The 22,561-nt window shown below is 36.1% G+C and overlaps 1 protein-coding gene across 8 annotated transcripts in view; it reads right to left on the bottom strand.

The window, feature by feature from the left end:
• Positions 1–20,329, bottom strand: part of ncoa2 (nuclear receptor coactivator 2) — a 207,566-nt gene extending 187,237 nt beyond the window's left edge. For 4 of the 8 annotated variants that reach the window (XM_009297336.5, XM_073940585.1, XM_073940586.1 and 1 more), the window contains exon 1: positions 19,903–20,329. The gene's annotated coding sequence lies outside the window, so the exon portion shown is untranslated. 8 annotated transcript variants of the gene reach the window in all.
• Between the last annotated feature and the right edge of the window lie 2,232 nt (positions 20,330–22,561).

The following is a 22,561-nucleotide window of genomic DNA, read 5'->3' as shown; positions in this document are numbered from 1 at the left end:
GTTTAATTGTGACATACTTTTGTGTGTGTGTGTGTGTGTGTGTGTGCGTGCGCGCGCATGTTGTTATAGGAACATTTGATTTTCTTATTTAATGAAAAGTTTTACTCATTGATATTGCGATTTGAATTGCAATTTAACATTGTATGGTCAAGCTTCAGTTCTGTATTCTCAATAATGTCCAGCACAAACTTTAAATAAAACGAATGCACCATACTTTAACTGTGTATAAAGCAAAGCAGTAGTGTCTCGGTCCAGTATGTTTTCGATAAAGCAAAAAAAGAAAAAAGCCAGAGGATTTCTCTGATTTCAAGTACCGGCCCTATTATAAGTTAACAATAATAATTGTGCTGTGTTCTCACAGACTGTGTCTGATATTGCACAGTTGATATTGACATATGACTTATTGTTTGCATACGTCATCTTAATAGCAGTAACGGTCTTTTCATGAGCTGCAATATTAGTTTTAGTGAATGCATGCTCGTTAGCGATGGTGAATGCGGTGTCAGTCACACGATTGACAGCATCGTGATGATTAAATGAAGGATTAAATAACGAGAAACATCTTATGCTTAAAATGCTTAGATTCAGTGATTGTTACCTGAAAACTCTGTCCCACTGGCTTTCTATTGAATGCTTTAGTCATTTTCATAGCGGACTTTAACCACTGAAAGTCTTTTATCCACTCTTTGAAAAGTGTAAATGCTGGATTGACATTCATTACATGATAACTAATCAGATGAGCCATTATTTGTAACTTTATGTGGTTTCTAAAACTAAATCTGTTTTCATTCTCTCATATCCAGACGGCTATAGCTCCCTGTCATTGCAACTGAGTGGTTGACAGCTAATATTAACCAATCCATTCGCATTCTGTTCTAGCGCAGTGGGCCAATAAGAAGAGCTTGAAGTCGGGGCAAGCATTGCAGGCTTTAATTACTGCAAGTTGACATGTCAACTGTTTTAAACCATTCCTAAGTGCTGCGTTTGGCGTTTTCAGGTGCAAAGTGTGTGAAAATCCTACTAATTACGCACACGTGGTGAACATTTTGTTGTGAAAACTGGTCGCACGACATGTATTTTATGCATTCCTAAATTTATTTTGACCAAAACGGTCGCAATTTCGAGCCCTGTCTCATATCCACAGCTATAAATGTACCGAAACCAAAGTGTGTTCAAACGCCAGACTAGCTGTTGGTTATAGGAGGATGACATTAACGTTATAGCCATTTTGCGAGCTAGTGCAGCGTTTGCCTGACTGGAATAGTGTTTGGAGGTGGGCAGAAAAGGCAGCATGTTGCCTGTCACGTCATGTGGGATGCCTTGTTGAGTGTTGTTGCACTGAAAACATCAAATTTTGTACACTTATTCTCTTTTATCTTTTTAGATATTAGTCTGAATCGTTTGGTTTGTAAAGCGTACCGAACCGAAAGTCTGCTTGTGCATTTAATAAACATACATATTTCACTCTACTTTTTTCATTGCTAGAGTGAGCTTATTAATTAGAATAACTGACTTGGAACAAAACAGTACAAAATAAAAATGCAACTAAAACATTAAATTGTTATTATTACTTTAATCAGTTTATAATACGTTACTATTTAACTATATAATTGTTAGAACATTGATAGTTCATATCACCTAATGAATGTTGTCAAATGGGTTATGTGGTGTCATTCACCACCTTCTTTGACATGGAATTCATGTCCAGTTATTCTTTTCTATAGGCTCCGTCATTCAAAGACAGACAAGATTAAAACATCAACATACTGAAAACCTACTTTACATTAGAAATCTAGTTAAAATTTATATTTAAAGAAGCAGACACTGTATAAAACTTTTTAGATAGCTGAAATCTACATATATGCTACATAATGAGCAATCTATTATATAAACAAAACAAAGGTCACTGACCAAGGTATTGAACTGCACAGTTTGTTTAAACATATCCAAAAAAATAAATAAATAAATTAGCAGATATATTCTGAACTCCTGTTTTCACACAACTATGATTTGTGTGTTTATTATCAAATAAAACGATTAATAGTTATATATTTTTATATATACTTACTCCATGCCTGTTAGAGTTTTTTTTTTTTTTTTCAACGATATACTGAAGAATGTAGGAAGTCTGTAACCATTGACATGCAGAGTTTAGGAAAAATAAATATATTAATTCAGCTTAATCCCTTTATTTATCAGGGGTTGCCACAGCGGAACGAACCAACCTATTCAACAAATGTTTTACACAGCAGATGCTCTTCCAGCTGCGACCCAGTACTGGGAAACATTAAATACAGTACTATGGAACTTAAATGTCACTGATTTCTAACCTCAAACAGCACTGAAATATTTAAAAAAGTAAAGGATGAGTAAATTATGACAGAATTTTCTTTATGTATTTTTCAGAATTATATGTATTATGTTTTATTTGTAGTAATATCTTTTGTGTGTTCGTTAATTTAATGGTGCATTACAAATAGGGATGCAACCAGTTTCACTATTAACGGAGCTTTTATTAATCACGGTTAATTAATCGTAAAAGTTTAAAGTCTAGTTTAAGTTCTGAGCTTGTACACCAAGGCGAATACCCACGCACACTGGATTACAGGCTGATGTAACAATGGATAAAGCTGATCACTAAGCGCCGTTCACATATCCCGCCTTTTGTGCACACAAGTTCACTATTTCCAATTGAAGTGCACGGCTTGCTATTTTTATTTATTTATTTAAATTTGTATTTAATTATGTATTTATTTATTTATTGTTGTGTGATTTATTTTCATTGTAAGATTATTATGTTTAAATGGCAAAAACGCTTTTGAATAAAAAAAAGAGAATTTGACTTTTGTTTATTTTTAATATTATGTTGGGCTGTATTATTTGGTTACTGGGCTGCAATAAATAACACTTTGAAATAAGGAGTTTTGATCTGATTTTGTAAACTAGTAGTGTTTTAAAATTAGTCAATGCATAACAATCGTGATAACCGTGACACTGTGATTATTCCTCTGACTATAATGATACAACCAAAAATGTATAATCATTGCATCCTAATTACAAACTATGGCTCACAATAAAACTAATTATTTAAAAGACGAAAAATAGGCAAAAAGAACTGCTACAAAGCAACACAACCCGAGCCATTTTCAATGTCCTAATAGACAATATTTTCAAATACTCCAAGCTATTTGGACTAAACTAATGTGCAACAGAAAGACAGCGCATTTGGAACAGTCTGAGAGCCATCATGGAGACACTCACACACACACACACACACACACACACACACAGCGGGCTCATTAGGCAGAAGTGGGGAGTTGAGAGAGATGTGTGCAGCAATCCTGGGTCAGACTCTGTGCAAGGACGGTATGTCTGAGAGAGGAAGCGGTGAGTGGAATGAACCCAGCCATTATAACTCAGCTCATCCGTCACCGCGAGGCCTCAGGCCCGTCTACCCGCTGTTACCCTGGCAACATGCTCCTAAACTCGCATTCAGCATCGGTTCAGGAGTAACAGACACAATCGCTGAAATCATTTTTGTTTTGCTTTAAATTAGACGCACATGGAGAGGATACATAAACAGCTTAATCATGCAAAAGAAATAATAGTAATTACAAAAAAAGGGATATTTAAGATGTTAACAAATTAACTAAAATGTAAGTCAGTCAATGTGAAAAAAGCAAATACAGGCGAAACAAAATAAATACTTGTGACTCTTGTGATGCATTTAAAGTGAAACTATAGGGCAGGGGTGTCCAAACTCGGTCCCGGAGGGCCGGTGTCCTGCATACTTTAGTTCCAACCCCAAGTAGACACACCTAAACCAGCTAATCAGGCCCTTTCTAGCTGTTCTAGAAACTTCCAGATAGGTGTTGAAGGAAGTTGGAGCTAGACTATGCAGGACGCCAGCCCTCCAGGACTGAGTTTGGACACCCTGCTATAGGGTCTGTGCAAAAAAAAAAATAATAAAAAAACATTATTCACAATGCTATAGTCTGCATTATTGGTATTAAGCCCACTGCATCACCTCCACTAAGACAGAGTAAGTCCATGACAGGCTGTTTTAGAAAAAAAATATTTAATTTGGAGCCTCTACCGAGCACCAGACCAAAAGATCTGACCATAAAGTCATGATAATACAAGTGAGTTTGTTACTGTACTCTTTTGTTGCTGTCGATACAAGCAATTGATGCCCGATTGTCAGTAATTCGAAAGTGAAAGTAATTAAATAGTGTGGCAAATTTAGAAGCTATTTAAAAGCATCCTATGCTTTATGATAATGATATTACCAGTGTTATCGCACATTGGATAATGGTGGAAAAATCGTCACCATCACCCTAATTAAAACATTAAATCCACAGCCTCGCAAAACTGCACTCAGTGCATTGACGATATATCAATCATATACAGTAGTCAACGTAAAGTGGAGCTTTAAAGTTGATTCAAGTTCTAAAAAGTCCTGTCTTGAAAAACTTTTTTGATCTACTTTATATGCTGACTACTCTGCATGAAATCTGTATTAGTCCCAATTCTGATTGCACATACAATCTTACATTTCCTTTGAAAATTCCCCCTTCATTGAAAAGAAACAGGATCAGCTTACATGCGAGTTTGCTCCCATTTGTGAATCATTGAAGGGCACCTATGATGAACATCATCTTTTGTAAGATGTGTACTGTATATTGCGGTGATATAAATACAATAAGTCTCTTTGTTTAATTTCTTGACATTAAAATAGGATCAAATCCCTCCCATTTTGAGGCCGACCGCAACATGACGTAGGGGTGCGGTTTCCCTGCCCACAGTCTACATACATGAACATATCAACAAGACAGAACATGCGCAAAGCAACTGGGATTAAAAGATCTGTTCAGCTCACTGTAATCATCAATCATTAAATGTGATCAAAAATTTAAAACATTTTTAAAACAGTGTATGTTTGTGATAAAGTCAGTAAAATCTCTTTAATACCTCACCACTGTTGTTACCTCAGTACAATTAATAAAAAGAAGACGCTTCAATCCTGCTTTGTGGACGTTAAATCAGGATTATTTTGTACATTAACATATGGATATTAACATGTACCCTGTCACATTTGCTGTGCACAAATAGTGTCTATGTATGAACTTTAACAACATTGTGTGTGACTCATCGTTGCAGAAAGGCTTGAATTAACTCCACAAAAAATACATCAAATAATCATTGGGATAGTTTTTACAAATGTTACGCGAGATCTGCTTCCTTCAAGTCTGTCACTGTGCTGCTTATCTGACACAGCCGAGGCACAGACTGAGGGATACTCAGACAGGCATGTTGGAACGGTGGGCAGGGAGAACTAGCATTAAAGGCACAGGCAACAAAAACAGTCACTCTGTGTTCAAAGCAGAAAATCCAATATTCTGAAATGTATAATAAATAATCTGATGGGTGTTTTGAAATGAAACTGTACTGACACATTCGGGAGACACAAAAGACTTATCTTAAATCTTAAAAAGGGATAAAATAGATTCAACATGGTAATTATTGTATAAATAATCTTTTTCCTGCACAGACTGATAATTTCACGTTATAAAACCTCAATGTATTGTGATTAGCCATAGGGTATTCGTTTTGTTTTGCCTGTTTACGTTTTATTCGACTTCCAACGTGCTAGCAGGCATTGACTTGCATTATATGAATCACTGAAGAGAAGACCAGTTTCAGCTCAGCTTGGCCTTGAGGAGGAGTATATTAACAGCAATTTTTCTTTTTTGGGGGGCGGGTGAATTATTTCTCAAATTTAACACACTGACAACCTTACTAATCATACTAGAGCTAGGTGATATAATGGTATATATCTTGATTTATTATTGCAGAATAAATTGTCAACCATATTAGAATTTTTTTAAATTCAATGTATAGTGCGACATGTAAATAAGTAGGCATGGCTAACTCACATGCAGTGTGCATGAGCCTGATCTAGATGCTGCCAGAAAGACTGAGGTAAGAGCTGATTGGTGAGCTTAAAGCAACATCAGGTCAGCAATCTGAGGTGAACTTTTACCTGTGAAGATGAACCTTTTACCCAAGATGTAGTTTTGGATTACTGACTTGAAACTGTGAATGTGAGTACAGAATAACTCTGTGTACAATATAAGTAAGTTCAAAAGTAACTTGTGTAGCATTACAACCTCTACCGACTAACTGACTCCCCTAGGCCCTAATGTCCACCCGTTAACATGACAGACTCACATAAGAATAGGAAAATTAAAGCAAAATACACAAATAAAATGAAGATATGTTATAAAATGCTTAGTCTTGTTTGATCTATTGGTAACATTATATACATAATGTTATTGACTTATTAAATGTGATTCCAATCATACAGTATCTGCTCTATTAATCCTTTTTCTTTACAATATCACAGCCTCCCACTGGGAGTACCGGTCACATCAGAAATTTATTCAGGGGCTGCTCTGTTACACTAATATATAAACTTGAGGAAAACAATATTTGCTTTACCTAGAAGCAAAGAATCAATTCAGGTCATGCAATTATAAGTCTGATTTGCCTTGTTGTTAGACACTAACACTTACGGTATGGGCTGGGAGAAGTGGCAAAAATGCAATCTCGATAATAATATTCCATATTGAACAATACGGATATGTATTTGAATATGAATTGTTAAAGCTTTCAGATTTAAAAGAGTACCCCAACAATGACTGAAGCCACAAAAATTAGAAGGTTCATCAAATGACATAAAATTTTCTTACAATACTTTAGTTGCCAAAGATTTAATTACTCTAATGCTGCCTTCACACCAGACGAGAACGCGCATCAATCGCGAGTGATTTACATGTTAAGTCAATGCAAACGTGCGAATAGACATCCTGTGGCGCGATACGCGCAAATAGCGCACAAATCTCTTAAGTTCAAAAATCTGAAGCTCAGCGGACATTCGCGCCGCGTTAACCAATCAGAAGCTTTCTCTTGTGGGGACGTGATTGTGACGTAGAACCTGTTGATGGTGTCCCAGGGGAAATCATCCAGCTGACACCAACAACAGTTCATTAAACTGGGCTCGGCTCAGTCAGAAGCACCGCTGAAAGCCTCCATCATCCAGGTTCAGTTTCTGGAGGAGTTTATGAGCTCACAGAGCTGGATGCACCTCTGCAAGGATGTAGTAGACTCAGACAAGACCCTAAACGTATCGACGCTGTTTTTCAGCCTTTATAAAACACATAAACACTGTTATTTTCTTCAAAAAATCCAAGTTAGCCATTTAGCAATAAAGCTAGAGTGGCAGACAGAAGCCCTGCCCATCACGCGAATCCGTGTCTGTTGAAGTAAATTTGATGCGCGAATGAAGCGAGTCAACTCAAATGTTCACGCTGCGATTTATTCGCACGTTCCGCGTCTGGTGTGAACACAGCATAATGCTCCTTTCACACCAGATGCGGATGACGCGTCCAACACGAGGGATTTACATGTTAAGTCAATGCAAAGACACGAATAGATATCCTGCAGTGCGATACGCATAAATTAATTAGTGCGAGTTGAACGTTTTGCACCATATGACGCATTAAAGTGTGTTTATATTATGGTGTGTTCACACTAGACGCGGAACGTGCGTGCTATTCACGTGTAAATGGACGTGTAAACATTTTGAGTTTACTCGCTTTATTCACGTCAAATCCACTTCATTTGCATATCAAATCTGATTCACAATAGACACTGATTCACGTCATGGGCAGGGCTTCTATCTGCCTGGTGACTCTAGCTTCGCTGCTAAATGGCTAACATGCATTTTACTGAGAAAATAGCTGTTTAAGGAAGGCTGAATAATAGAGTCGATTCATTTGGACCCATGTCTGAGTGCACTAGATTGATTCTGAGGTGCACCAAGCTCTGTGAGTTCATCAACTCCACCAAAACCTATACCTGGATGATGGAACCTTTCAGTGGTGCTTCCGACTGACCAGTTTGATGAATGTGTTATCCAATGTCGGCAGAGGATTTTTCCCTGGGACACCAACAACAGGCGGTACATCATAATCACACCCATACAAGAGAAAGCTCCTGATTGGTTAATGTGGCACGAATGTATGCGGAAGTTCAGATTTTCCAACTTGAATGATTCGCTTGATACGCGTCAACTCATGCAGCTTCACTTGTGCGAATCGCGTCAATTGCGCTGCTGGATGTCTTCGTGTCAATCTTTCGCGCTTGATGCTTCTTATGCATCTGGTATTAACACAGCATACGATTCCCATTGATGCATATTTCTGCTATGTGATTGGCTCGTAGATCAATATAGAATTTTTAAAAAATTCAAAGCTTATTTTTATTGACATCAATTTTATTGCGATTCGATATACCGTTTATCGGCCCAGCCCTAACTTACAGGAATAAAAATCTCAAACATGACTTGGTAAATTAACCTGTGAATAAACATCTCAAAAACACAAAAAAGGCAAAGATATAACTGTGAGCTCAGCCAAAAGGAACATTAAAAAAATCTGAGAATTTAATATTGTGCACCGCTACTATATTTAACGAGCTCCAAATAAACTAAAATAAAATAATAATACTTCACAAAAGAAAATGGCTTAATTCTAACCCTTTCTGTTGCTTTTCTGTAATAACTAACGAGTCAAATATCTATGTTGTGAAGTATATCATTACCATAAAAATAATATCATTCATACATCAAATAAAATGATCATAGCCCCTACCCTACTATCATACCGAGCTATTTTCCAACTCAAGTCTGTTCTCATTGGTTTTAACTAAACCTTTCAGACAAAAACCAGCTGATACATCGTCCAAACAGCACCCCTCACAGAAGTACATTACTGTTGAATGTGAGCAGCAATGTCATCTTGGCAGACCTGGTTTCCTCCATGCCCTTTGCTCCCAGCGTAATTTGAGCCGCGACTGAAAAAAAGGACCCGAGCAGAACTGAATGAAAGGTAGAGAGAAAGCGAGAGCAGGCATGTTCCCATTCGGCCGTCGTCTAACCTAATCAAGCCAGACAAGGTCATCATTTTCCAGCTTTCTCCTAATTAGGCTTAATTTGGTTACAGTAATCCTTACAGGCCCAGCTACCGCGTCCATGGTAAAATACACTTACTAAATGAGGGTCTCGCGTTAGTATCTCTGTGATTTATTCATTTATTTGTTGCAGCCAATGATTTTTAGTGCTTGTATTTGTACTGCATGTCAATCCGATGCCATTTGACACTGATGTGATTTGATAGTGGCTCATATGATCATCCCTGTAACTGACAGACTGCATCTTGTCACGGTGGCGTGAAAATCAAACAGCCTCGTGACAAATTTCTCTTCATTTCAAGCTTCTGTTGAGCATGCGTGACAGTCAGGCTGCCCTGCGACCGTGGCGAAACCAAACGCACTTTGCAGGAAGACCAAAGTTCAACAATCAGGCTGTGATTCACTGTGATGGAAAACCTCAATCAGTGGAGGTAGTCCGAAGGTCAGCTGATCTGGGATGAAATCCTGATTTCTGGGTTGAATATGTGTGTGTGTGTGTGTGTGTGTGTGTGTGTGTGTGTGTGTGTGTGTGAGAGAGAGAACTAACGCTTCTCTCTCTCCAGCTCACCGCCGGCAGACGGAGGTCACGTGACTATGGCATCCACTGGTAGATATGCCATATTTAGATTGCCATGCGTGAATGCCGCTAAGCCACAGAGACCTAGACACGCATGCTCGGTCTGTGAGTCCTGCCGGTTTACAGGCACACCCACACAGCAGTTTTTATGGGAACACGTCTTACCACATCACTGCATTTTGACAGTTTTGGCTGACAGAAAACATTGGCTAAATAATTAGGCTTCTACTATTACTAAATGTCATAAAAGCTTCTCCTACAAAAGGAACTACATGCTTTTAGACAAAAAAATGTGCCGAGTATTGCTGAAGATTCGGTTTAACTGCTAATATTTTTAATGCCACACTGCAGACTTTTGACCTATTTACAACTTTGGAGTGTTGTTTAAAACTACCGCAGTATGTATTGATTTCTTGAATTAAATATCCTTTAAGAGCTGATATAAAATATTAGTTTGAACCTTTTTGAGTTTAAAGTGTTAACAATTTTAAGTTATTTGTATTTTTATTATTATTTATATTTTATTCCCATTTATAAATTATTTGTTATTTTAGTCCTATTTTCATATTTCTAATTTGCTTGTGCTGAATTATTCAACTTACTAGTATTAATAAATAACCATTAAATATTTTGTAATTTCATTTTTTTTTATTTGTTATTCAATTTTTTTTATTCAAGTACTAAGTCATCATAACTAATTGTTCTTAAATAAATATACACTCACCGGCCACTTTATTAGGTGCTTACTATAATCGGGTTGGACCCCCTTTTGCCTTAAGAACTGCCTTAATCCTTTGTGGCATAGATTAAACAAGGTACTGGAAATTTTCATCAGAGATTTTGGTACAAATTGACATGATAGCATTGCGCAGTTGCTGCAGATTTGTAGAATTCACATCCATGATGCGAATCTCGCATTCCAGCACATCCCAAAGGTGCTCTATTGGATTGAGTTCTGGTGACTGTGAGGCCATTTGAGTACAGTGAATGAACTCATTGTCATGTTAAAGAAACCACTCTGAAATGATTCGCGCTTTTATGTTGTTGATGCCAAATTTTGAAGTCGAGACTCATCAGAAGAGCCAATGTTTTTCTAATCTTCTATTGTCCAATTTTGCGAGCCTGAGCGAATTGTAGCCTCAGTTTCCTGTTCTTAGCTGACAGAAGTGGCACCCGTTGTGGTCTTCTGCTGCTGTGGTTCATACACCTCAAGGTTGGACATGTTGTGTGTCAGAGATGCTCTCTCGCATACCTCGGTTGTAACAAGTGTTTATTTAAGTTATCAGCTCGAACCAGTCTGGTCATTCTCCTCTGACCTCTGGCATCAACAAGGCATTTGCGCCTACAGAACTGCCGCTCACTGGATATTTTCTCTTTTCGGACCATTCTCTGTAAACCCTAGATATGGTTGTGCTTGAAAATCCTTGTAGATTAGCTGTTTCTGAAATACTCAGACCAGCCCGTCTGGCACCAACAACCAAGCCACAGTCAAAGTCACTTAAATCCCCTTTCTTCCCCATTCTGATGCTCGGTTTGAATTGCAGAAGATCGTCTTGACCATGTCTAAATACCTAAATGCATTGCCTTGCTGCCATGTGATTGGTGGATTAGAAATTTGCATTAACAAGCAGTTGGACAGGTGTATCTAATAAAGTGGCCGGTAAATGTATAGTTAAAATTCTAAAGTTTTTTTTTTTATTTCTACTGAGCTCTTTTTTGTCTATTTTTGCAAAGTTTATCAAATATATTAACGTTTATTTCAATTTTATTTCTTAACACTTGTCTTTATTTAATTATCAATACAAACTGCAGTCATTTTCTTGAATTATTTAACATAAAAACTCTAATGCGATGCATTGTTCACTACCTGAACTAATTAAAGTAATGGCTGTATTACTCTTACATTGGGCTGTGGGAGCGTTTGCTCACCACACAAGCCCTACTGTGGAATGTGTCAGCATGATGTAAGAGCTGGGTAACAAAGCTAGCATGAACTGAACTACTGGTCCAACAGGCTGAGTTGCACGACTGCAGCTCTGAGCAGCACTGATGCAAATCTGAGGTGAACACCGGCTGTCAGTCTACAGGCTCCAAGATTGGCCATTCAAGCAGATAATTTCTTATAAACCACCAATGGAGGAAATCAAAAGGCTTCCGAAACCAAGAACCTGTTCTAATACAGAAACAAATTCAAAGAAAAATGTATCCCATATCACTCTTTGCTCTAAACTAAATGTTTATTTACTATTTTCTATGGGTGCAACAATAAATTTAGGTTTGGTTTGGCTCTGTTCCTATTGCTTTGCATAAAAGAGTGTTTTTTGCTATTTCTTGCTTAGGAAACTTAACACAACAGGCAACATCCAAAAATAATACATCCACAAAAATTGTTTTAAACCATTGGAAACTGTTGGTAACCTATATAAACAGAAATGCCCAAAGTAGGGCCTTAAAGTTGGCCTATGGTAACCTTTGATTTGGCCCACCATCCCATTTAAAAAGAGATGCAGAATGATGGTTGAGGTAAATGCCTTTAAAAAAGATTGTGATTTTGAATTTAACATACCATTTTGTTTATTTTATTGCTCAGCTACAAAAAAGCTAACTAAAATTAAACGTTTCAACTGAATGCTGTAAATTAATCAGACTTTTAAAAATGCAAGTACTTTCACTTGACAGATGAAAGACAATGCACAAAACATCGGTGAGCAAATTAAGGTAAAGCCAGGAGAAGCTTGATTAGTGTTATTAGCATTGAACTCCATTGTTGTAAAAGTGAATCGTTTATGTTTTTTTTCTAGTTATTTTTTTTAAATTAGCAAAAAATTAGGAAATTACTCATATTATTTGTTGTCATCATGGCAAAGATAAAATAAATCTGTTATTAGAAATGAGTTATTAAAACTATTATGTTTAGAAATGTGTTGAAAAAAATCTTTCCTCCTGTTAAACAGAAATTGGGGGAAAAAATAAACAATTCACTTCAACACACACACACACACGTTTGGTATATATTTGGCCCACAGCCCTCAATCAACGTTGTTTTTTGGCCCTCTTTAAAAAATCTCATATATATATATATATATATATATATATATATATATATATATATATATATATATATATATATATATATATATATATATATATATTTTTTTTTTTTTTTTTTTTTTTTTTCTTTTTTTTTTTCATTTAAAATGATCATAAATTAAAACTTTTCAAATAAAAACAATATAACTGCAAACTTGACATCGCAGTCTGATCATGCCTTGTTTGTGAATCTGAAAGTGAAAGCAAACCTTTGCTGTTGTCCTGCTTTCAGATATTGTGGATTGTTGTGCAGGGCTTCAGGCTGCAGCCAAATGGACACATTTTGCGACCATTTTCCTGCTGTTGTGACTGAATATTTTTATAGGCAAAATTACATATAATTATATTTAAAAGTAATGCTGAGACGATTGGGTTAACTGCACATCCAATCACTCCCCGATTTCGCTTTCCTTCCCCGCCAGTCTATCATCCTCACAGGTAAACACACTCACTCAAATCTATTTCATATCTTTTTTTCTGATGTCATGTTTACATGTGCCAGGGATTTCAGTCAGAATGCACACAGCTACCTGTTTGCTGCATTTTTTACTGTCAAGGATCACTTCTTATACTTGCCTTTTAGTGTGAAGTGCTCTTAACTCAAGCAACAGCATGAATTGTTATGCATTTGCATACTGCTGGAATATATAAGGACAACATGCGTTTTTTGAGCTTTTTGGTGGTTGGCTGCATGATCATTTCAATACTATTGCTCTCTCCTCTTAAAAGCAAGTGTGCGGGTTGTATTTCTGAAGTTAAGTGAATGGAAACTTATCTTTTACGTGAGTCACCAGTCATTTATCAAGTTTGTGTGAACTAGTAGAAGGATGATGTGTGCAAATAGGAAAACTAATTCCACAAAAGGTAGGATGGAGAAATATTTAATTTATTCTTCTTATTATTACAATTATGAGGGTTCATACAATCATGGAAACAACTATTGTGGCTGCTAAAGGTGGCCACATCCTTATAAGTCTCACACATTGACATGCGGCTCACATGGTCATGACATTCTAAGTCAATCTCTCTCTTTTGTATGTTGTAGTGCTGTATTTACACCATATAACTGTAGTGTGTTGCGTGTGAGATGGGACTCGCATATTAGGAATGTATGTATTTTGTGTTGGCCACTCTTTGTATAACCACAAGTTACTTTTTAGTTGGCCCTCTGTTTGTTTCTCCAGTTTAAGTCTCCTGTTTTCAGTGCAGACTAGTTTAGTAAAAAGAAAGAAAGAAAGAAAGAAAGAAAGAAAGAAAGAAAGAAAGAAAGAAAGAAAGAAAGAAAGAAAGAAAGAAAGAAAGAAATGCCTGCATGTGTTTAGCGTTTTGCCATATCACATACACAAGACTAATCTGGTATAAATGTGTGTAGTATCAATGTAATAATACATTAGTTGTCATCATGTGACTAGTTAGTTTCATCACTTAACTTTCATTGACAAAAGACTCATAAAGTATGGTACAGTATGGTATGCATTTATCCACTGTCAGAAGTACCAAAATAGCAAACGCATATTCATTTTTTGGGGTTCCTTCATAAGGTTAACTAGCACAACAGTACAGTAATGAAGAGTGGAGCTAGATTCTCTGCAAAACAGATTGGTTTACAGAGACATGTCTCTTGCACATGCTACAATTAAGAGGATCGACTACACAAGAAGTGTAATTGGGCAACCTGAAAAAATGCCAATTTTGTTTGATTCAAACTTTTAGAAATGAAACTTACAGGACATTTGATGTTTAACTTTATTGGTGATTCCAAACACAAAATGTAGTGTAAAGTTTGGCAAACAGTTTCAGAGAATTTGATGTTTCTCAATTCAAAGAGAATGCTTCAAAGTTGGCCGCCAAGTGAAATTACTTGTCTTAAGGCTACTTTGCTATAATGTAGTAGGCAAGCATACATTCAGCGATTCAAAAAACTACACTATTAATCAGAAAGTCAGCTCTCTTGCTGAATCACAAGTCATCTCTGACTCAAAATGTATCAAGAATCATGTGATGTCATACTTTAGACTTGTACTTGCAGTTGCTTAATAATTGGACATATGATGATGAGTAGTCTTCGGGTATGTTTATGAGAATGATGTACAAAAATAGGGCTGCACAATATGGGAAAAATCTGACATTGCAATATATATTTTTGATGTACTTTGTTACAGTTGGAAAGACTTTTTGGCCACTTTATTTTAAGGTTCAGTTCTCGCTCTTGGCAAACCATTTTGACTTTTGCTTCAATAAACTCCTAATTTGCTCCTTATTAATAGTTTTTAAGGTAATGTAGGTATTGGGTGTGGTTAGGCATGTAGAATAAGATTATACAGAACATGTGATTTATAAATATTATTAAGCAACCAATATCTCAATAACATGCATGCTAATAAGCAACTAGTTAATAGTGAGAATTGGTCCCTAAAGGCTGATTTATACTTCTGCGTCAAACGCCAGCGTAAGTTACGGCGCTGACGCATAGACCTTCGCTGACGTGCACCTCTCAAAAAATGTAACTACAAGTCGCAACAACGCGTAGTGCAAGCTCTGTAATTGGTCGGCTTGGTAGCGCTGACGAGTCTGGGCAGGACCGAGAGCCGCGCGAATGGTGCGAGCAATTGTTTACAAGTGTGGAGTCCCGTGAATGAGCTCCAGATGGAAAGTTTTGTTTTGTGTTTACCTCATAGTTAAAGTTATTGCACGTCCGCCGGTTCCTGCCACAAAATGAGCGAGTTTGAGTCACTTGTACATACTGGAAGTGTTCAGGAAAAGCAAAACAGAAGCGAACAAAACTCGACACAGGGGAACATTTACACCTCACTGCCAACTAACGTTTCGGAAGTGTTAATGCAGACCAACAAAGACAGCGCGCAGAAGTATAAATGCACAGCTGCGCGCGTTGCCTGCACCGTGAGTTACGCCAGTCACTTGACGCAGAAGTATAAACCAGGCTTAAAGTGTTACTGAATTATGCATAAACTACAAGCATTGATACATGCAACAAAGCAAATATAAATGTGACAATAAACAGTGCATGCATTAAATGTAAATGTAAAAGTGACACTGCAAAGTCAACTTAACCATGCATATCTTTGCAAAGTGACTATTGCGGATGCAAACTTTGTGATATCGATGCTGAAATATTATATGTACAGATGACATGGAAAACCACTACAAACAGTGCATTATGAGTGCGTTAACATTAATCATAGAATTACTAAATTGCTTCATTGTTATGCAAATGAACAACCAAAACACACTACAAAATTTTGGCAAAATTTGCGTTTTTGCAAACGTTCCACATTACTGACTTAAATATTAGTGTGCACTTTTTTTTTGATTTGCACAATATATCGTTTCAGTATCGTGATCGCTCTAATAGATTATAATTACAATACAGCCTTTCTGAATTATTATTTTTTAGGCTTGTAACTGTGAAAATTTTAAAACCATTCAGGCATAAGAAATAGCACCACTTGATTTAAAAAAAAAAAAATAACGATTAATTTAATTGAATTGTTAATAAAACAGAGACTATTTATAATTATGGATTAGATTATTCAATTACTTTATACCTGAATATAGATTGACTCATTGGAAAACAATAAAATGCTTTTTATTTAGATAGTATATATTTTCTTTATTAAATTAATATATGCTTGTAGATTGTTTCTTATATTTTATGCTTATACTCTCCAACAGAATCATCCCAATCAATCTAAAATAATAAATTCTTTCTAATATCATAATATTACAATATTCAATGCCAATATTGTGCCCTAATAGACAGACAAGCACAGACATGCTACTCTGTTTAAACCATAAAAAACATAAGGATTTTGGTAATCACCAGTACTGTTAGTTTAGTGGTTATTGCTGTAAGCTGTTAATGGAACCATTAATAAACTAAATCCTGGATATAGAATCGAATACAAACAATTAACGTTACCGATCCCCACGATAGCAATCCACAAATTCAAATTAGAAATAAATAAAACAATGACCTGCGTTTATAAAGAGAAATTCCATCAAAACTGTATGAAAACAAACACTCAACCAGATATGCATGGCCAAATAAGAACTCGCGCATCTCCCTCGTGTTAAACTAATGAGTTATGAGTTAAATGCTAAGGTGCATCTAAACATGACCTAGACCCACTGAACTACCCGGCGTTGTGACTCGTGACGTCAGACGACCGTAAAACATCGTCACGGCGACTACGAACTCAGTCGACCAAAGTAAAAAAAATCTTCTGGATGACAAAAGCAGCCCATGCTCCACATATAATAGCGGAGTCCAGGCAAATCACGAGGTAAAATGCTAATTAGCAGCATTCCCAATCCCATCCACCGGCGCCCCAACTTTTCCTTTCTCCACGGAGTCGAGCTCCCGAAAACCGAACCGTGGCGTGCAGTAGTTGAGCAAAGAGCTGACTCACTAATCTCAGCCCTCGCTGAGACTGTCAAATAACACCGCGCATTTACTTTCAGCACAGCGATAGCAACATTATTGCCTTCAGCCTCTAACGTTAGCTTCGGAACTCGCGATGTAACACGAGTGTTCCCGGGGAACTCCATTAACACGTTACAATGTAGCACTTTTCTCCGCCCGCTAAAGTTAAAAAGCCCACAAATAATGTTCAAAGCAGACTCCAGCGCGAGTCAAATGGAGGCTCGCAGGCTAACGCTAGCCAGGCAAATAAAGAGGGGGGAGCTGGCTAAACTTAATCGCTCAAATGCAAGCAGCGCGGGCGAATCAAGTAAATCAGCGACACAGCCGAAATGTTTGAACAATAACTGCCGTGCCTCCGCTTGAAGGTCGCTCAAAGAGATTTGTTTACACTAAGGCAACAAGCAAAACAAAACTCCCCAACTCTGCAAAGTGACCAGGCTGAAATAGCGAGCGTAGCTGGTTTAGCAAGCTAATGCAGGATACCGCCGCCGCGGAACTGTGATTGGATCCTGCAGCGAGTGGGTAAAAAAATCGCGTTACAAAGCCTCCACAAACCGCCATTCACCGGCAAACATAGAAGATTTGCAACCATGTCGAACTTACGGTGTTTGGTTTCCTCCTAAATCCCGTGCGTTATGTCCAGCTCTGACCTTCGGCTTGGTGAAACAGCATTATAGTTAACTGCCGCCGCCATGTTCCTGCTGCCGTATGCCTAACGATGGCTGGCTGCTTGTTTATCTCGCCAGCAAAACCTCCCCCACATACTACGGGCACCAGTATCTACTCGTTTACTCTAGCCTGCATAGCAACCTTGCAGCGAGCAACGGGGCAAAATGATGATACAGCAAACATAAGGACACGGCTCACCAGTTGGATAGCAATTTCCTAGGCTTTGTGCTTTCTAAACTCCAAGTGGATGTTTCATAATATTAGAGAGGGAATCAAAGCTGTGTCGAAAAGGCAGTTTGCCACATTTAAAGTGCTGCTGTGGGAGAAAAAGTGTGCCAGAGTGGTCAGGTTACGAGCCCTTGTTGTTGTTATTCCAAAGCCAAAGCAATCTGCACTCTATTATCAATGTCATAACAGGTTCATTAAAAACCAAGTTAGATGAGCCACGCTGGAAACCAACATCACATCCTGCTTGTGATGATTCACTTCAAGGCTGTTGATGTACATTTTAAATGTTTGTTTTGCCTAATTTAATCAAATAGAAACTTTTTAGGAAAACAAAACAGTACCAGCTTTTGGAAGGGATGGTCCAAATGTTTTGTATGAAAATAGTAAAAAGCCTAATTTAAAAACAAATTTACCAGTGTTTTTTAAGTTTAAATGTTCAATTGGTTGTCAGGCTGGTCTTAAAAATGTATAAAATTTAAGTCAAATTCAAGTGGCCCAAAAACACAGGGTATATTTACAGAAATAAAATATGGTAAAATACAATCCTATAATATGAATTTCTCAAAAGCCTATTCTAATTAAGTCAAGATGTATTGCCTTGATTACAAAATGCCCATTTCACAAACAATTAGGCCATTTTATCTGTAAAATTGAATGACAACAAGGTGTTTTAATTTGAGGACAGTAAACCGACAGATGCAATTCTATATTGTACCAAGTGGACAATCAATTAATTTATTAGGAAGCCTCGAGACATAACTGCCTTAAATTAAACCCAAGATTTACAGAAAAATTATCAATTGTTGTTGATCTAATTGTGAAATTATCACTTTAGAAAAAAATAAAAATATTAAAAATAATAATTAGAAAGATTAGCCTATATTATAACAAAATATACAGTGCTCAGCATTTATAAATACACATCTCACGAATATTTTAATTTATTATTTTTAATAGGAAGCTATACAATATTATATTTGTGCATACACATTAGATTATTCAATACTGAAGCCAAATCTGGAGCTTATCTAACAAAATGACTTATGATAATGGTCCAAAAGCTAGTACCCACAAATTTATGTTATAGGAAAATATTAAATGCAAATTTTAAAAGAAGGAAAAATCAAGAGAAGTAAAAAAATGAACAATTTTTTAAAATTGTGTTGTAATTTTGTTGTCATATTTTGCTTCAATTGAATTGTATTATCTTTCAATTTCTAATTAAGTTTGACTAAAATATTATTTTAATAAATATATCTGATTAATAAATCTAAATTGCTTAAATGCACCCAAATACATTGCCTATCTTCACTGAGAAATGGATAAAGCTATTCAAAATGGGGTTATGCTAAACACTGTATGTGTGGGGTTTTTAACATTTTAACCATTACATATATAAACAACAGCAACAATTTGCAATAAAATTACTTTAGTCAGAGCACTGATGTTAACAAAAGTTAGCAATTTGTTAGTGTTTATTAATATATGTTAACATTTAGTAATTCCTGCACTTATAAGTCTATGTCAATTCAGGACAATTATTCTAATACTATTAACCTTTTAGCCTTCATTTCAGTATTGCATTAAATTATTTATAAATTAACATTAGAAATACTTAAGAGGTAGCTAAACCGAGTTACTTAATGTTGACTAACGTAGTAAAATCTTACTGTAAAATATGACCAATAAAATGAGAACAAACTCTCCAGTAAGGCTTACAACATTCAATATTTCATGTCTCTGAACAGTATCGACTTCTCAAATGCATACCCATTTCTCACTTTTCCCCCATATTCCCAGAAAACAAGCCTCTGATAGCCACAAGCTCGTCGAGTACATTTGTCAGAAAGCCAAAGCTTACCGTGATTACTCAGCAACAGCAATAAACCCCAAATGTGTCAGGTATCCAAACAAAACCCACACGGCGACAGGTTGATTTCCTTTTTGAAAATACTTCCATGTAAAGGCGAGCGAGATGAAATATCGAAACAAATCCTGCAGTTCCAGCGCGTGTCGATCAAAGGTCTACATCGAGTGTAACTTCTCTCAGAGGGAAATCTGCAAACAGTGACTTATGCAATATTCTGCTGTTCACACTCTTTTAGACTGGCACGCGCTTGACAACAATTGTGAAACAATACGAGATTGAACGCTGAACTAATAGTGCAGTCTCTTTCGGGACGTTTCGTTCTGACAGAGACGTATATTGTTATAATGCGTTGATAGCTTGTATCTTTGCTTGAGGAAAATAGCCTTAACATACACGTAGAGTGCTTTGCAAAGCCAACAAATATTACTGTGCTTTCTGTTTAAGAAATACCGCGGAGAACAGCGCCACCGTGAGGTTAAGGGAAACATCGTTTAAAAAATGTTCTCACCATTTGCAAACTTTATATGGTCTTTTTTCCTTCTTCTGTTGAACACAAAATCATATTTTAATGAAACCAATACACACATAATGCAAAGCATTTCTACAGAAGTCATAAGCTTCCAGTCTCCAACACTTTTCAAAATAGCTTCTAAAGTGTTCAACAGAAAACTCAAACAGGTTTGGAATAAATGACGAGGAAATAACAGTCTCTTTACTTAAGGAGAATGACTGAAGCAAAACAAAATGTCTTCATTACATATCCTTTTTATATTGCATATAAAGTGTGTAAATTATCTATGCTATATAATTGGTTGTTGTTTTTACATACCATTATCAGTACGGCTTATCGATATTGGAAAAAATCTGATATTGTGATATTTTATTTTTCTCTGATAATTATTGCAATATTAATACGTTTTCACAAAATGGTTTGAATTTCTCTATTTGATAATTTTCAAAGGAGTTTTAAAGTATTCGGGTACAGAAATTGAAAAAAATCGCAATACCAAAAAAAAAAATGCTTTTCTAGTCAAAATATCAACAACAAAAAAATCTAAGACCAAGTAAAAAAAATTGTTTAGTTTTTACTGTCAGAAGAAATAAGAAAAAAATAAGAGTTTTTAGCTTGTTTTTTTTTTTTTTTTTAAGGAAATTATCTGCCTGTGGGGTAAGTGAAATTATCGTTTTCACTTTGAACTTTAGATATTTGGACTAGAAACAAGACATAAATCATATAAATTCTTAATAAATGCAGTGATTAAATACAATTCTACAGCTCAAGATCAACTATAATTCAGACTAGACATTGCATATCTTTGCGATGCGACTACTGCAGATGTGCACATTGAGATATTGATGCTGCAACAATATAATGTGCCTAATTAAGTTTTACATATAAAATGTTTGTACAGGAGATTCAAAAAGCTTACCTTTTAGTGCTTTGTTACTATTTGGACCATACGGTAAAATATTTAACCCTAAGTTTATAATAAATCCTGGCAAATACTTGCATTACTTTCACTGTAGCCTGCATAAATTCACAGTAAATTACTGAGGTAGTTCATAATAAAAATAATTCTGTAAATATTTCTAAATATCAAAAAAAAAGTGCCTGTACTAGCATAAAAGTTCATGTGTATTATTTCCTGTCAAATAAAAGTGTTGGAATTCCTATAACTAACGTGCAAAAGACATAGCCCTTTTTTTACAGTAATTTGCTGTAATCATGATGCCTGCCTCAATTTCACAATAAAATTCAGAATACAAAAAAATGTAAGTTAAAATCCTATAAAGTAATACTAATGTAATTTACTGTGAAAAATTACAGTAACATGTTGTGAAATAATTTTTAGTGCAGGGTTTCCATTCAAAGCTAAATATCATATTCCCTGACTTTTCAATGCAGCAGAATGTTTATTACTTATAATTAATGGAAAAACAGGCTTTTAAATGGTTAGAGCAAGGGTCACCAATCTCGGTCCTGGAGGGCCGGTGTCCCTGCTGGGTTTAGATCCAACTTGCCTCAACACACCTGCCTGGATGTTTCAAGTATACCTAGTAAGACCTTCATTAGCTTGTTCAGGTGTGTTTGATTAGGGTTGGAGCTAAAATCTGCAGGACACCGGCCCTCCAGGAACAAGTTTGGTGACCACTGGGTTAGAGAATATAATTTAGCATGAGCTTTAACAGCCACTATGAGAAAAAATTAATCATTAATTTCAGATTCTAAAAAAAAAATAAATAAATACTGAATGTGTTTGCATGGCTGTAAATGCTTCCTCTCCCATATTTGATAACTTGACAGCTTTAGAAGGTTCACATTTAGTTTTTGTTACCTACAATTTGTTTTCGCAATTTTAAAATGGTAATTTTTAAGTCAAAGCTCTTAAAATATACTACTAGTCTTAGTTAACAGGTCAATGACTGCGTTTCATTCAAGGTTCATAATAAGAGCCATGATGTAGTGGGATCTGAAAATAAAACTTAAAAAACAATTACATTTTTACATACAAACAAAACAAAAGTTACAAACAAAAGTCAGCAAAAGTCTAGATCGGATACGCAGTTGGTCGTAAGTGCGATCAGCACATCATTATAGCAGCATTTATTCATGACCCTGTATAACAATAATTAACACTTTTACAGTACT

The sequence above is a fragment of the Danio rerio genome, chromosome 24 (genome assembly GCF_049306965.1).
Source record: "Danio rerio strain Tuebingen ecotype United States chromosome 24, GRCz12tu, whole genome shotgun sequence".
In the NCBI taxonomy this organism is placed as follows: domain Eukaryota; kingdom Metazoa; phylum Chordata; class Actinopteri; order Cypriniformes; family Danionidae; genus Danio; species Danio rerio.
This window is presented reverse-complemented; position numbering and strand designations above follow the sequence as displayed.